This window comes from Oxyura jamaicensis, chromosome 2 (genome assembly GCF_011077185.1).
Source record: "Oxyura jamaicensis isolate SHBP4307 breed ruddy duck chromosome 2, BPBGC_Ojam_1.0, whole genome shotgun sequence".
Lineage (NCBI taxonomy): Eukaryota > Metazoa > Chordata > Aves > Anseriformes > Anatidae > Oxyura > Oxyura jamaicensis.
In genome coordinates this window covers 137,336,723-137,352,865 of record NC_048894.1, presented here as the reverse complement: position 1 = coordinate 137,352,865, position 16,143 = coordinate 137,336,723, and the positions used below count along the sequence as shown (strand labels likewise).

Sequence of the window (16,143 nt, the reverse complement as noted above, 5' to 3'; positions counted from 1 at the left end):
TGTAAATGCCCTCAGTTTTACAAACGCTCCCATAGCCAGTTCTCAAAGATGAACAGCAGCTTTCCAGCACCAAACTCAAGTAGGCTGAGCAAAGCAAAGGGGTTCAAATTTGTACATAACTTGTGACCAGAAGTTCAACACCGAGAAGAGGTTCCCCAAGGAACTATTTCAGCATCAAGAAACCCAAATCTCCTCAATCACTGTGCCAGCCACCCAGGTTTAAAGGCAGAATGACCCATTTCTGACAGCAGGTAGCTGAGGCAGATTTCACCTAAGCCCAGCCACCGAAAATCTGGGCAGCTGCCGTGTGCCAGCTGCCTCTGTCTCTGCCGTCAGCGGGAGATAGGCACTCTCACGGGTGACTCACCACCTCCTAAGCGAGGTGTCTCGTGTAGGTGGGATGACTCAGCCTCGGGGTGGTCCTCTCCGCTGATGTTCACAGGATCCTGGATCACAGCATGATTTATATGCCTGCCTTTCAGACGGCTATGGGAAGCTAAGTGAATTCCTGTCTTACAAGACACGGCATTACTTTATCTGTTCTCTTCTCACTTATGACCTTGGACCTTCGGATAAATGTACAGCCTTGTCTAGGGCTTAATGCATTTGGTTAAGGCCTTTTGCATGCAGGAGGCTAAAGCTGTAACACATTTTTCACAATTTTAGACAATTTGTGTTTCAATTATATTACGTGACTTGCCCATTCTTTCACGTGGTGGGGGTACCATAAAGGCCAGTATGAGCATAAGTTTCAGATTTTGGCAGGTGACCGAGTAGGCAGCACTACACTGATGGTCATGTTCTAACCAGCAGTGCAGAACATTTTATCACTAACGTGGTAAAATATATGGGACATTAAACACAGAACATGTTGATATCCTGTTCCATGCTTGCCATATTCCTGTGAATCCACAGCATCGTCCACAGGTGTGTTGAGGAGGGGATAATCAGAAAGTCTGTAGTCCTATATAAGACCTGATTATGTAAAGACCAACACTAAATAAATTAGAATAGCTTAATACGTAGCCATAACTTAAGGGTTGTTTTTTCTCCTGATATTAGACCCAAGGGAAAAGTCCTTGCCTTAGGTCAGGTGCAAAGAGAAAAACAGTAACTCTCTGGAACATGCGCCAGTTCCCCAGTGTGCCAGCGCTGCTGTCGGGCAGGTGTCTCCTTTCTGCTCGTAGACTGAGCTGCCTGCACAGGACGCAGAGAACAAAAAGCAGGACTCAGAAAGAGAATTAGGATTTCCTTTTGGGGAAATCCAAGGATCTGCCAGTGGGCCATCTGGGATGCCACCTCCACTCTCTGATCTCTGTTAACACATTTCTGGATCAAAAGTGTAAAGTCCTCCTGAAGGCAAAAAAAAAAAAAAAAAAAAAGATTGGCTTCGTCTTTTATGGAGCCAGGCCACAAGGACAGGATCCAAACGCGCTGCTTTGCTTCCAGATGCACTTTTGTTGATCACTTCCCTAGGGGGATAAACATCTTCCTGTCTGTCAGACTGTGGTTATGTTAAATGCTTTAAAACCATGTCTCATAATGAACACCACCGAGAGCATCAGCTCTGCGCAGCAGATGGCTGCAGAAACGAGTGCCCTGAGAAATCCAGGGGAAGGTCCTGAGCTGTGCTTTTACATCATCTGCCTTCAGCTGACTCCGGGGAGCCCAAGGCATCATTTTGACACTGAGGGTGCTACACCTCCACCAGCACAATCCCCTAGCAGACGTCCTGCCTTCTTGAGATTTCAAGTTCGGAATGGTGATTTTGCTCCTTGCACATGGAGTAGCTATTTTACATCTGTAAGGATACCATTTGCACCTCTCATGACAAGCTTTTTCTGTTGGCACAGTTGGAAAGGACACCTTTCTGGGCATCTTTATCAACTTAAAGGAGTGGAGAAAACTGCCGGTCTTTCAGTGGAAGAACACAAAATGAGCACTGTACTTCAAACCTGGTTAATAATGCTCATGGAGGGCTTGACTCCACCACCGTTAGTCATGCTGAGTAGTTTCTTATTCTACAAGTAGCCTGTTCATCTCACTTAGATTAGTCACAGCACAAGGAGAGCAGAATTGGACTCTGAATAATTTCAATTAATTTTCTGCTGAAAAAAAAAATAATAAAAAAATAAATTAATATTTCCAATTTCACCGGCATTTGGCAAATATCTTTTAACTATGCATAAATATTACTCATTTTGTACGTTTTCTCCCTATAAAACATATCTTGATGGTTTGTCAAGTTCCACTTAGCTTTTTAATACAGTTTTTGTCTAGGCATAATTCACTGCATAAACTGAACAGAAGTGTCAGCCCAGAGCAGGCATAGCTTTACTCTGTTGTTGGGGGTTGGAATTAGATGATTTTAAGGTCCCTTAACCCAACCCATTCTATGATTCTACTATAGACTACTTTAGACTACTTGCAATTAGGGCCTCGTTTCTCATGTACAGAACTAGGAGAATTCCATGACTGATCTAATGAAACTACTAACATTTAAAAATAACTTACCCATGTAGGAGAGTGCTTAGTTCTTTAATCCAATCTTACCTATGTAGGGAGGTGCTAAGTTCTGTTTGCTCCCTATGGTTGAATACAAGGCAGTTTCACAATTAATAAATCAAAACTCTCCTCCATTTTTCATGCTGTATTGATTCTCCTTTCTTTTTAGGAGATAGAATCAGAGAATCACAGAATGGTTTGTGTTGGAAGGGACCATAAAGACCATCTAGTTCCAACCAAACAGCACCAGAGGGAACTGAAGAGGCCAGGGCACACAGGTGAGGTTTGGGATTGAGCTCCAGCCTGACAGAGATGTTCCTGCACTATTTCTAAAGACAGTTGTTGTGGGACTTGATACCTCGGGGAAGGGAAAGGCACACTTTGCCTGATCTGCCGGGTGAATGCCAGTACTTGCTGGCAGTTAGACAGGTTTCTGTCACAAATTATCTTTAGCTGATGAAACTTTCTGGCTAGCCTCCAAGGGAGGCTTCTGCAAGAGCCTCTGGAAACATCTGAACGACATGTTCCATCGGCTGACCCCTGTATCCACAGTGGTTTTAGGTGGCATTTGAAGAGGTCCAACTCTGTGCTCATGCCTAAGAGCTTGTCCTTAACATGCTACAAGTGAGCTATAAGGGTTAGGGGAAAATCTGAAAAAGGGAGCATCTGCATCTGGTTTCACTGGATGCTCAGACATTTCCCTGTTTTACTTCTCCTGTGAAAGTGATACCTGCCAGACGTTTTACCCTTACACAGTTTGCCAGTTCTACTCCCTGTGTAACTGCTCTCTGACACATGCACAGTCATACAAGAAGCTGATCCCTATGGGTCTACATGAAAATTAAGGAAGATTAAAAACAGCAAAGCAGACAGATGCCTCACTTCCATTAATTTCTCTGGGTATTAGAGACCAGGACCTTAGTCATTCTGAACAGAGTCAGCAAGAGGAAAAGTGTTACAAATGCAAAAGAGGTGCATTTGTTTCATGATGCTTCACTGAGTTATACAGATGACTTGACAAAAGAATGTCTTTTGGGAAAACAATGTTTGTCAGCATCCTTGAATACTGAAAATTTAAAATCTGTGAGCACGGAAGCTAAGGAGATGCTCAGACCTCTTCAGCCAGTCATCCAGGATGCAGTGTTAATTTACTGCTCTACCAAAGCCTGAAATGCCATCCTTAATAGATAGGGAGTGATTTGCTGAAATTGGTGTTATTTGTCTCTGGGATTTATAGGGATACCATCAAGATGAGATAGAATTAATACTTTATCCTATCATATTTCTTTTCTCTCTGAGCACTGGAAACACTTCACAAATAACTGTGATCCCTCACTGCATGGCACACGACCATCTCACAGGGATGGATGGAGGACCACTGCTGCTCTCCACCTCAGCGAATGCAATCGAGAAGAAACAAGAACAACCCTTCCTATGATTGCTCAGCTTCAGGAAAATTTATTTTAGAGCATTCCCTGTAAAATAATTAAAAATAAATGTCACACAAAGACACTACTTTTCCTTATCGTAGAAGCGATCTTCCCATGGGACCAATAATGGCCCACTACAGCAGCAATACTGCCTTCTATAATCTCAGAAGCTGCATTTTCTAGTTGCTGACACTGAACAGCTGGTCTGATTTGTTTCACATAACAAAGACAGTATAAATTAAGTTGCCATGTGAATCGAGAATGAATCCCCCACAATACCTTTTATTTAGCTTTGAGCACCACAAGTGTTCACAACACCGAAACCTACCAGTGAGGGAAAGATACATATTGTGCCACACCTTTGAAGAGCAAAGATGTTCCTTTAGGCTTTGATTTTCAGAAGGGGTGAATCCATATAAAATATATACATAAAATATATTCCTGGTTTTGTAGTTGTAAAGAAAATATCTGCAGTATAGCTGCATTTTTCTTCAGCAGTTTAGGTCTTCTATCCCATTTGGCCTTCACACAAATGCAGGGGTTAATGAATATCCAGTTAGCTGATGTATCCTAGGGAGCTGCATTTTATTTTAGTGACAGAACCTCAACAGATACCTCACTCACCTGTGAGCACACAGGTTCAAGAGTGAAGATTTCTATATTCACTCGTACAAGTACCACCTTTAAAAGACCTTGGTTTTGGTGGTGATTAGCTGGTATTTCTGAATGACCCAGTTCCGTCCTGAGGGATGACTCCTGAAATCACTTAATCCAAAAGCAGCGATCCTTACATCTTTAAAGCCACTTTGAAAAGAATACCAAATTCAATATTGTGTTTATCTGGCCAGCTTTTCTGTGCCAGCTCAGAAATACCATACATTCAAGAGAAAGTTCATTTCTGGCATATCCAATCAAATAAGGGTTAGTGCCTGTTCTGTGTGAAAATATATCAAATAGACAGCTTCAGAAAGTCCTGCCACCACTTTGTTCTTTGCCCATTTTTGCTTTAGAAATATTGTCCTTTGCCCACCAGCAAGGGGAGGCAACAGGGGATCTCACAACGGGGACAAATCCAGCCTGGCTGGACCGCCTTCTCCTTTCTCTCCTTTGAGCAAAATCCTCTCTGAACCCATAGGAGGACAAGCCCTTTTCCTCAGATGCTTTGAACATATCCCTACATCATTTCCTCTTCTGGAACAGTGCCATCAAATTTCCCTTTCTGCCTTCTTGGAAGAGCTTTCCCAGCGTGCAGCCCCCAGTGAGGGATGTGCTGGTGGCTGTATTTTTGGGGAAACCACATGAAAATGGTCGTGCCCACAGCCATTCTGCACCTTCTGCACAGGTGTCCCCAGAACCCTGCAGGGTCCCAGGGAGCTCTCACGGGGGTGAAAACACTCCCTAAACACTGCTTATCTTGCAAGATCTGCAGAGAAGGAGCCCTCTGCCCCCTCATCTTGCACAGACGGTCTGACTCACTGGACTCAGGATTCCCATCTGGATGTCTCTGAGACGTGGGTCCAAGCCAAGGAGTTTGTCTATTCTTAGACCTCTCTGTTATAAAGATAGTTTTCCCCATAAAACTCTCCCTTCTTTCAGCCATCTCTGAGAACACCTGTCTCCAAGCAAACACAGCAGCCGTGGCAGTGAGAATCCTGTTCCCTGCTCATTTTAATGAGGTGTTAATATCAGAGGCTGCTAGAGATTATATAAGTGCTAACATTGCTAAGCAAAACTGCGAAAGAAACAAAAATAAATGGAAGTCAAATAACGTGAACCCTGTCACCGTGCCGTGCCAGCTGCAGGGATGAGAATTGCACTTTGAGGTAGAAAAATGTTCCTGTACCTCCCGTGCCCCAGAGGTGACACCACCTGCTTGCCAGATTTTCCAACCAGCACCTTTCCATTTTCTCCCGTGTTGCCTGAGGACATGGCACGTCCTGGCTGAGGTGATCCATAAAGCTATGCTGCTCTCCCCTTCCCTGCACCCCTCCTGCTTCTGCACTCCTAATTCCTGCAGGAGATTGGCACCTGGCAGCAGAGAAGCAGCGAAGAGGGAAGCCAGAGGGGGCAGTGTATATTAAAAAACAACCACACCGCCTCCTAAGCGGTCTGGAAGAAGATTGTGCAATATCTGGCTTGTGCACCCATGTGATCTTATCACTGCGAGCCAGGGTTTTCAGAGGGAACTGAAAGGAGAGAAACACCCACTAGATTCTGCTTGAGATCATCTGGAAGGCTCAGCTGTTTCCTTCAGCCTCTTCTCTTCATGTTTTACATTTGCTGGTCGTGGTGTTTCTCCCTGGGAGCTCATGGGAGGCCAGGCTCATCGCCAGGTCTGTTGGTACACAGTCCCAGGATAGGTCTGGGTTGCTAAGCCAGCTTCCCTGTGCCCTGGCTTTTCCTGCACCTTGGAGCAGTGGTCTTCCAGCAAAAGGCTGGTGTGGCCGGGCAGGGTTAAGCAAGCACGGGGTGGGATGGCCGGCTGCCACCCTAACGGGGCTGGGGCTGCGGGAGGACCTTGAGAGGCGATGTTCTGCAGCTGTGTGGGGTGCGCTGGGTATGGAGATCGAAAGGCCTGGAGAGAAAGAGGAAGGAGAAATCTCCCTCACTAAATGGCTAAGACAAAGTAAAAATGAAAGTCTGTAAAAAATGGGGAAATCATAGCAAAAGATACTGGAGTGTTGGGTGGTTCCTGTGCTGCGTTTATGGATAAGAACATTCAGGTTCGTTGAGTTTCTGGTCTCTTGGATCACTGTGACAAATACCTGAGCCGTTTCCTTTCCCACAGATATACCTCGCAGCTTACTACACCTCCAGATGGGATCTCTGGTTGCAGCGCTGTGTGTCAGCCAGGATTATCCTATGGGGCTGATCACATCTGCCACCCACACACGCTTCCTGTGGAAACTATGGTCAGTCAAGGATGCAGAGGCACAGCACTAACACAGGCTGGGGTGCTGGGGCAGCAGCTCCAAGGCAAAGTGCTGGATTCCTCTGTAGTCACCGGAGAAAAAGCAGCACTTCCAGAACCTGATTCTTCTTGTCCTCGTGCAGATGTCTCCAGGAGATCAGGTAAAACTGCTTTTAAGTGCCTGCTTCTTTCTGACTACAGAGGGAGCGCAGCTGACTAACTGAGACAAGAGACATGGTAAGCACCGAAGGAGGGTGAAATTAATCCCATTGCATCTGCAGAGATCAGGGCAATTTCACACAGAGGCTTGAGAGAGGGCACTTATGTGTGGAGACAATTATATGTGAGACACTTGTGGGTGTAACTTTATACCAATGTGCATGAGAAAGTATCATCCTTAATATGATGTGAACAGTGCCCTTAATCCTACAGTCAGATAACACCATATCCTTTTAGTACTTAAATCTGGGTGAAAACATCAGATTTCCCTTCAACAGTAACCAAGATAATGCCCGAGACTAGTCAGGGAGGAGGCTGACCCCAGCGCTGCAGAGCCCCACACTGCCAGAGCATGTGACACTGGGCCCCATCTAGAAGTCACGCATGTGCCACAGTTTCTTTCCTCCTTTTTAGCACAAACTGCCCTTGATTAGTCATCGACCTGGTTTAGAAGTTGCACTGCTACCACACAAGCTGCGGGTGAGTATTTAAATATAATAGGCTGCGATCATTTTAAAACTGGCCTAGATCTAAGCCCGCAGGGGGCTATAACTAATTTGATGGAAGCTGTAGCTTCCAAATAGAACTACCTGGGACCTCTCCAGAGTTCGGCTGTGGGCTTCACTGTTCCAGCACCAAGCCTCAGCTGAGCTCCCCTGACTGCTCCACAGCCCTTCACGACAAACCAAGGCCAAGCTGGCTACAGCAGGGCTGAGTTTCCTGATGGGCATCCTTCCCCAAGGGAACTAGGAAGCTCATAATGGAAGGAGGGAATTATGGTTTTGACTCCAACATCATTGAAAGACTGCATTTTTGTACAATTTTGAGTCAAAACCATATGCAGCTCCACGTTTTTGGCTGTGTTTTGCCTTGCTTTTCTTTCTTCCTTTTTTTTTTTTTTTTTTTCCCCAGCTAACTTCAATAGTCACTGATCCAAAAGGTAGGAGTAAGTAAAGTCACCGTATGTTTTAAACCTTCCATACTGGAATATCTTCTGCAATATGCAAGTCCTGTTTTTAATGTCATTAATCCTTCCCACCCGATCTTTTCAATTCTTCAGCTTTGACTAAGTACATCTGCAAACTCGGGACGAAATATCTGCCTTTTATCAGCAAGCACAACACTGACAGACAAATAAGTATGTGTATCTGTAGTGAGTTTGTTTGCATCAGTAAAGACTGCTTCCTTACATTAGCTGGTATACCCGTAGCCTCTAGACCAGGAAATTACAGGTGCTGGCTCTGTATAAATATTGAACAAAACTTCGGTTGATGATGGATGGCACTTAGGTGCTACTTAACTGGAAGTGTCACCCTTCAGATGGTACCACAGCTGAGATTCCCTTGCCCGTCCCTGATGTCTGCTGAAGTGGAAATCAGCCATTGCCCCAGGCTCTTTTTCAGATTCCATCTCCTTCAAAATTTCTCTCTTCCCTCTCCAAAAATGATTTTAATAGAAGCTTTGAGTGAGACTGCTATGCTGATGTATTTGCCTTCAAAATCACTTTACCATTTCTGTATCACAGTGTAAATGCTATGAAACCATGATAAAAGGGACAGTACAGCAAGTGCTTGTGGTACTGATTTCTAGGATCATCTTTATTCACCGCAGACAATCATATGACATTCACTCTGAATCCAGTGCTATACAACTGAATAAATATTCAAGTGTAGGTGAGGCTCACCTCTTAAAATGTCATAAATATCAGGTGCAACTTATTTGCTAACTATCTTTCTTGCATCAAATAAAAGCAAATGTTTCTAAAATTTTATTTTTTTATTTTATGCCGCCTCAATCAGTATTGCTAAGTCTGCAATATTCGTCATGAACTCCACATTCCCCTAGATCCCTGTCATTAGAACTGTATCATGCCCCTTCTTGTCTGGGGGGTAGGAGTAATGCTCAAATCTTGAACAAACAGAGTCTTTCCCCCAGGACTGGAGAGCAGGAGGGATGTGGCTTGCTTTGCATGCAGACAGGGTTAATTTTTCCTTCTTCCTGCATTCTTTTGCACAGCCATCCCAAGGGAAGTGTCATATTACCTCACCTCTCATTCCTAGGTTTCTAAGTTGGACCTGGATTTGAATTTCCCTGGCATTAGAGGAGTTGTATTCAGTGTTCTGGTTTGGATCCATCTTAAAATGGTAGGTGGGACATTAACTTACAGAGAGTTTGATTTGCTTATTCCAGATCCAGCCCATCTCACTTTGGACAAATCCTGGTGTCTAATCTCCCCCTTTTTGTGCAGCTGTGGAAGATACTGGGACAAATCACTGCTTTTAAGAGGAAATAAAGTATTCCCTTCCCATGGGAGAATTTCTGAAGACAGAAAGACAGGGTAGTTAGCACTGCAGCCTTGTCCTGGCTTGTCTACACATGAAAGTTATTCCAGAATAAGCTAGGGGTTGAACGTAAAGCAGGATAGGCATTCCACAACTGCTGCGTGTTGCTGAGATCTCAGCAGAAGCCATGGGTCAAGGTAGCTGCATGCCGATTCACTGGAACTGCCCCGTGTCTTCTTTAGCTAAGTCCAACAGAAAGAAACAGGCAACTCAGAATTAATTAAATACTTCTTATTTTCCTGATTTCATAACAACAAAGCAATTAAATTTTTCCAGGACTTCTTTCCTTCCTGTCCTTGGTTCAGAATAGGATGAGACAAAAAAGGAGAAGAAAAGGCAACTTCCAACCATTTTGTTCCTCCCTGGATCTTGCACCAGAAACATAGTTCCATTTTCCCTCCTCTCCCCCTGTGCTGTCTGCTGCAGGGCATGGGCTGGGCAGCAGCGCTGACACAAACCCCTCCTCACGGTCAATGGCTCCCTGCCTTTTTCCAGTGCCACGTATGCCCTTTGCAGCAGTGGGCTTTGGATCTTTTTGGAAAATACTGGTGGCAGTTAGACTGTCTGGACTGTGAGACCCTCACTAACACATCTAGTCTAATGATGATAAAACTCAAGTGTGGTGCTCTTTATCAGACCCTTGGTTGCTTGCTTTGGCTAGAACTCTCCTGTGTTAATGTCACTGTTCTGCTGCATGGCATGGAGGCATCACATGGAAGTGGCACCTGCTGGCATCACTGAACCAAAGCTGAAGGGGCAGAACGGGCCTTAGGTGCTGGGACCTTGAGGGGAAGAGCAGGTGGGTTCCTTACAGCCTCTGCATATTCCTGCTGTGCAGACATAAATCCAGCCTCCCCACAGTAACGTGATGGATGTTGTACGGGTGGGTGGCTGCCACCACTTGGATTTGCTTCTGCCTCTTGCTCCTCAAGCGCTGTGGTTTTCCCCACTTACTTCCTGCACAGAATACCTCACGAAACAGGTGAAAGGAGGAGGAACACATCTCTCTGGTGCTTAAACTGTTTTCGTTGTGTGCCTGACAGCATTCTGAAAGCAGTTGGTTTTACCCTAGGTAACTCCTATGGTGAGTTACAAAGGACAGGTCCTCATACAGGCCAAGATAGCTGCTTGGTGCCCTTCTCGTCCCAGAACCAGGACAGCCTGCAGCTCCCCCTTCTCCTCCAGGTCTCCACTCTGGTTGCTGGTCCAGCCCGCTGTGTCTTGGCGCCCACCGGCCCTGCCAGCCCCTCACACTGCCCTAAGATGGCGGCGGGGCCCTGTTCTTCCCACCTCAGGGCTGGGGAAGCTTCTGGCAGCTGAGGAGACCACAACGGCAGCCAGAACCAAATGTACCCCACCAGGCCTCACTCTTCCGGGCTGGCATTGTACTTCACAGCTCAGGTTGCCAATTAACCCAATTAATCAGCACCCTACCGAGGTGCTAATTAGGGCTCCCCAAGCCCTCCCCTCATAGCACACTCTCTGTTCCTGGGGGTGTCCCTGTGAGGGCAGTGATATTTCCAGGCCAGTGTGGGTGAAAAACCTCGGTTTTGCCCAACTTCACAAATTATTGACTTTTGGCTTTTACCTATAATAAAGATCCATGAGGTCTGTGGCTGCTCTGGACTGAGAGTTTTTTTTACTGCTCCTGCCGTAATGGAAAGTCAGTAAAGAAACAAAATGTGGGACCTGGGCACAATGGCAAAAGGCATTGTGCTTTAGTTGGGGAGATAAAATGATTTTTACTAAATTAAATGTAGGTAAAACTTGAAAGGAAAGTTTTTTTTTTTGTTGTTGTTGTTGTTTTTTATGTGAAAAAAAAAAAAAAAAAGAAGTTTCATTTTGAATGTGTTGGAATACAGTATTTTCAGAAAGGTGAAACTAATACAATCCAGTGCATTCAGCATAGATTTAAATAGGTTTTTATCATCCTCACCCTGGCACCCACAGCATGGTGGACTCCGGACTCCCCAGTTGGCTCAAGTAGACACATTTTATGCCCCCAAATTTAGGAAATAGGAAATTAGGAAACATTCCCTTTGCATTTAAAAGGATATACTGCTTTGTCTTCCTTAGAATGTGATCAGAGGCTAATGAACAAATACTTCTTCAGCAGCAGCTTTGACACTTTCTGTTTTTCTGAGAAGATGTAGTCCTAGGTTATGGCTTTATTGTGAATATATATATATATATATATATTTAATATAGACATAAAATTCAAGTTGAGACAGGCTTTCCTGCTGTTCTGCCACAAACTGACTAATGAAGCAGGGCTTGGGTTCAATTTTTAGAGGGCCTTTGCAGAAAAGCACTTAAACATTATTTTGAGCTTCCGTGGTGAAATCTGGGAAATTGCATTATATTACTTGGGCCTCACTGAGTGAAATATCTCCAATAATGAGCAATAAAGTAAAAAATGTATTCAAACAGACATAACATCTTGGAGGGGGATGAAAGAAAAGCACAATAAATCACATCAATTTGGTAAATCTGAACAACAAACACTCCCAAACACCTTTCACTCAGTATGCTGGCAGTTGTCCTGATATGTTCTTATTGCTGGGAGTGCTCTCTGCAGCAAGCAGCTCCTACTCTCTCCTCTCCCTGCTTTCTGAAGTACTTTCCCCCAGCTCACAGGAATGCAGCCATTGAATATGCTGATGTCTTACTCCTGTTATCTGCAGGAAAAATATATTTTTTTAGTCAAACACATCAATTCAGTAGAGGTAAAGCCTCAAAAACAGACATACGCACAGTGCTTCAGTGAAGAGTTACCATCTGCCTTCCACTCTCCTCCTCCTCCTCACAGGAAGGAAGAAAGAAATTTCGCAGGGGTTTAGCTCTTCATTACCTGCTTGCTCTGACATTCATTCCCTGCAGGAATTTTCTTGCTACCCAGGCAGGATGAACACCCACAAAAATTGGCAAGGAGATGACTTTTTAACTCATTTTCAAAAGCTGGCTCTATTTCAAGTAGACAGTGTCTCTCTTGTATCAAACCAGGAAGAATTTGGTTTTGCTTTTCTCTGAAAAATAGAAAAGGCAAGTAGCTATCCTACTGGTTGCCTTGAATACTAACAGAGAAATATGATGTTTCACGAATCAAAAGGAAGACAAGTTTACCTGTCAAAACCCGAGGATGAAGCTCCATGTTCTCCTGATAACATCTTTTAGCTGAGCATCCTGAAAACCTAAGGCAGAGTTTGCTTTCTGCATAGTCTGCTCCCCTGCCACTACTCTAGAGACAGAGGCACTATTGCCTACAGCAGGGAACACTCAAATGTCAAATTCAGAGCTCGGCCATTGTGTCAGGAGAGAGCTGTTATTGCTGCACCAGTCATTAGCATGCAGTGTTACACATACAAATGGTGTTTGTATGCTGGAAAAAGTTGAGTCTTGGTGCAGAAGCAAAAAAAGTAATTTTGCTGGGATAGTTTCTTAGACTGAGAAAAGTTAGACCAGCTGCCTCAGCCAAAGAAATAAATAAAAAATAAAAATAAACAAACAAACAACAACAAAAAAAAACCACCACCTTCTTTAGCCAATGTACCTTGAGTAAAGGAATTCAGTCTCTTGGCAGAACTGTAACAAGCAATACAAGCAGATTGACAAGGCTTGGGATAGACTTGACAGATGTCTGAGAAAAGAGAAACAGCAGGAAAGAAAGAAGTCTTGTAGAAGTGTGCCTACAGAGTTACTCAGCATACAAAAATGCGTGTATTCTCCGTATTAATCTCAAAAAGTTTTAATTTATGTCAGTTTGGACACCAGCAAAAGTGGCACAGTCTTGGAAAGGTGACTTCTGGGCTTTGAGTTATAACTCAGCAGATGTGAATTTCTAAGGGCAGTGAGGTTCTGTGTTGGCATGTAGGAAGTGGTATATCTGAGAGAGATCAACCCAGCTCTGCTTGAACCACAAGGAAAAAGACGAGCTTGCTGTACAGTTCATATGTTGCAGATAGGGAATTTGTTTCGTTTGTATGGCCCCTGTTGCAAGCTCAGCAAGCAAAGCACTGTGAGGAACTAGCACCCAACAGAATTACATGACCGAGGCTTTTATTGCTTACTGGAAGTTTTCCACAGCCTGAAGAAACAGTTGTAGTCTATTGCATCAATAAGAGTGCAATTTACATTGGAAAGTAAGAATACAATGTTTATTCTGGGAAATTATTGACATAGCTTGATGCCACTTACTACCTTGAAGGTGAAGAGCAATATCACTACCTTGTAGTCATTAGCAATAATTAGGAACAGCTCATCAACCTTAATACCTCCTGTGGCAGACAGGGAAACTATGTCTGTAATCTCTACTGTTTACAAGTGTAGAAAGCAAATAAAGTCCTGAATATTGGCAACAGTGGGATGGATGAAACTCTTATGTTGCCACAAATGTATGCTTTCCAATGCAGTACTGGAGTCAGTTACCTTCCACCACTTTGTCTTGATGAAGATTTCTTAAAGGCCACACATGAGATTCTTACCTACCTTGGAAAATGATGTGTGTCTTGATAATCTTCACTTCAGGTTCAAGATGGATTCAAAAGTGGCTTCTCACTACTCCTGGCTTGGACATGGTCTAGCAGTGAGAAGAGACTCCTTTGCTTTCACTCACCTATAATGAAGGGTCTGACCCAAACTCCAGATCCAGACATTGTAAAAAAACTGCATTTCGATGGCAGTTGAGAATCCATCTAAGCCACAGAATTTGTGCTAATAGCTATACATACAAATTCCCTGCTGGCTGGAGAAAGATTTTATACTAGCAAACAGAGACCTGTTGCCAATGCAGTTAAGCCATCTTTCTGACAAATGGAAGCTATCTAGCCAAAAGGCTCTTTTGCTTGTATATGTGGTGTCTGACCTGGCTGTGGGTTCCAGGAGGGGTGCTGGCAAATTCATGTCAGTGAGAATATTGGTTAACTGCTCCTGAGCCAGTGGGGCTCTGCCAGGAAGATGTGGTATTCAGGGCCTGCCCACCATGACTCCAGTCCACTTCCACTTCCCTCTGAGCACACTTTACAATGAATGATGTGTGATATCTCACTTCAGGCAACTTACCAAGACTTCCCCCCAGATCGCTGTAGCTGCTGAGAAAACCAGTATCCCTCAAATTAGACACCTACTTTAAAGAACAGTGTGCCTCAGTAACAGACATGATAAATGCTATGAGTAATGACAGATCCATGTGTTAGCAGTACCCTCTATCAGCCACCTACTGGCTCATTTCTTCTTTTGAAAGAGGCTTTTCTCCTCCAGTTATGTATGAAATGTATATTTCTTTTGTGAAGGTGGATGTCTCTGCAGAAGCAACGGGAGCAGAAGGCAGAAGCTCCTGAGTCCTGACTGCAGCTGTGAAACAGACTTGGCGTTGATCAGCAAGTTCTTTGCCTCAGTTTCCCCACTTGTCGTTTGAATGATGTCTGTGTTGCAATCATGCTGCAAGGCGTAGCCAATATTTGCGCAGCGGTGCCTTGGAGGTGCCACACATCAGATCATCCCAGGAGATACCAGTATCAGCAGTATATCAATTGTATCTACACAGGGAACAAAATCAGGCACAGATGCTAGCATAATGTTATGTATTTTGGTACAAAATGAAATAAAAATCTTGCCTTCTGTCCTCAGATTTCTTGTCAAACATTCGTTGCTTCACATGCTGAAACAGTTAGGAATACAAAGCATATTTGTATGCTACTTTATTTTATTCTTTGAACAGAACTCCACATAAAAAAGTGAAGAACTATGATTGAATCTTAATACAAAAAAGGGCTTAAGTTACATTCTCCTGGGATCATCTGTAGCAAAGCATAATAAGTTTCTCAATATCTGACCTAATTATATCTGTCCTTCTAAGTTTTGTTTCCCATAAGAGCTAAATGTCTATGGTTAAAAATAACATTTGAAACTCCTCCAAGTTCCAACAGAACTTTTTCAGCCTCTCTCAAATTTAATATCTATTTTTAATTTGTTTTAATTTTTCACCCAACTTTAAAAGTTACGATTTTGAGACTGGCATCCTGTTCTGTTACCCAGCTCCTAAAAATGTTTTGGTTAGATAAACTCAAGAGCTGGAAAAAAAAAAAAAAATTATATTACATGTGTTTATTTCATCGTGTTGGAGAAATACCGCCACTATTGGAGCACGTGACAGAGACATGGGGAAGGAAGGATGGCTCTGTGGTTGAGAAGAGATTAGCTGTGCTAGGAGTGTGTCTTCTGGGTCACACTGAGGTCCCTGCCAGACAGCGCCGGGTGATTCTGCAATGGCTGTTGACATTTTTTGCCCCCTCTGCCAGCAGTCACTGCCCCAGAGCAAGACTGAACAAAGGTGGCAAAGGTCCTTGCTCCTGTGACCCACCAGTCCTGTGCAGAGCTCCCCATATCCATGCAAAAACTGGCAAACTGTGCTAAAATTTGGGATGGCAGAATCCTTCATACACTTCTCCTTCTGCTGGCCCTGTTATTAGGGGGTAGGCAGAGGGCTGGCACAGACCTGAGGCTGGGAACACCTGGTGTCTCGATCCACCCCATGGGATTTTCAGAGATCCCAGTGGCCACGGAGGGCCTTTGTGCCTCAGTGTCCCAGCTGTAACCCACAGACAGCAGCACTTACCCTGCTGACCAGGCACTGCGAGGCTCAAGTCCTAACATTAGCCAAGGGCGACGAAATGAGGTATAACGTGTTTAAGAAATTCAAGGGACTATTATAACCAGTCACGCTCCATTCCCAGCAAGG

General features: G+C 44.1%; 1 long non-coding RNA gene across 1 annotated transcript; it reads left to right on the top strand.

The window, feature by feature from the left end:
* Positions 1-6,052: 6,052 nt before the first annotated feature.
* LOC118163171 lies at positions 6,053-15,030 on the top strand. Its single transcript, XR_004748889.1, has 4 exons — positions 6,053-6,268; positions 6,724-7,007; positions 7,344-7,545; positions 14,696-15,030. It is a non-coding gene; the product is annotated as an uncharacterized LOC118163171 (long non-coding RNA).
* Positions 15,031-16,143: the final 1,113 nt, after the last annotated feature.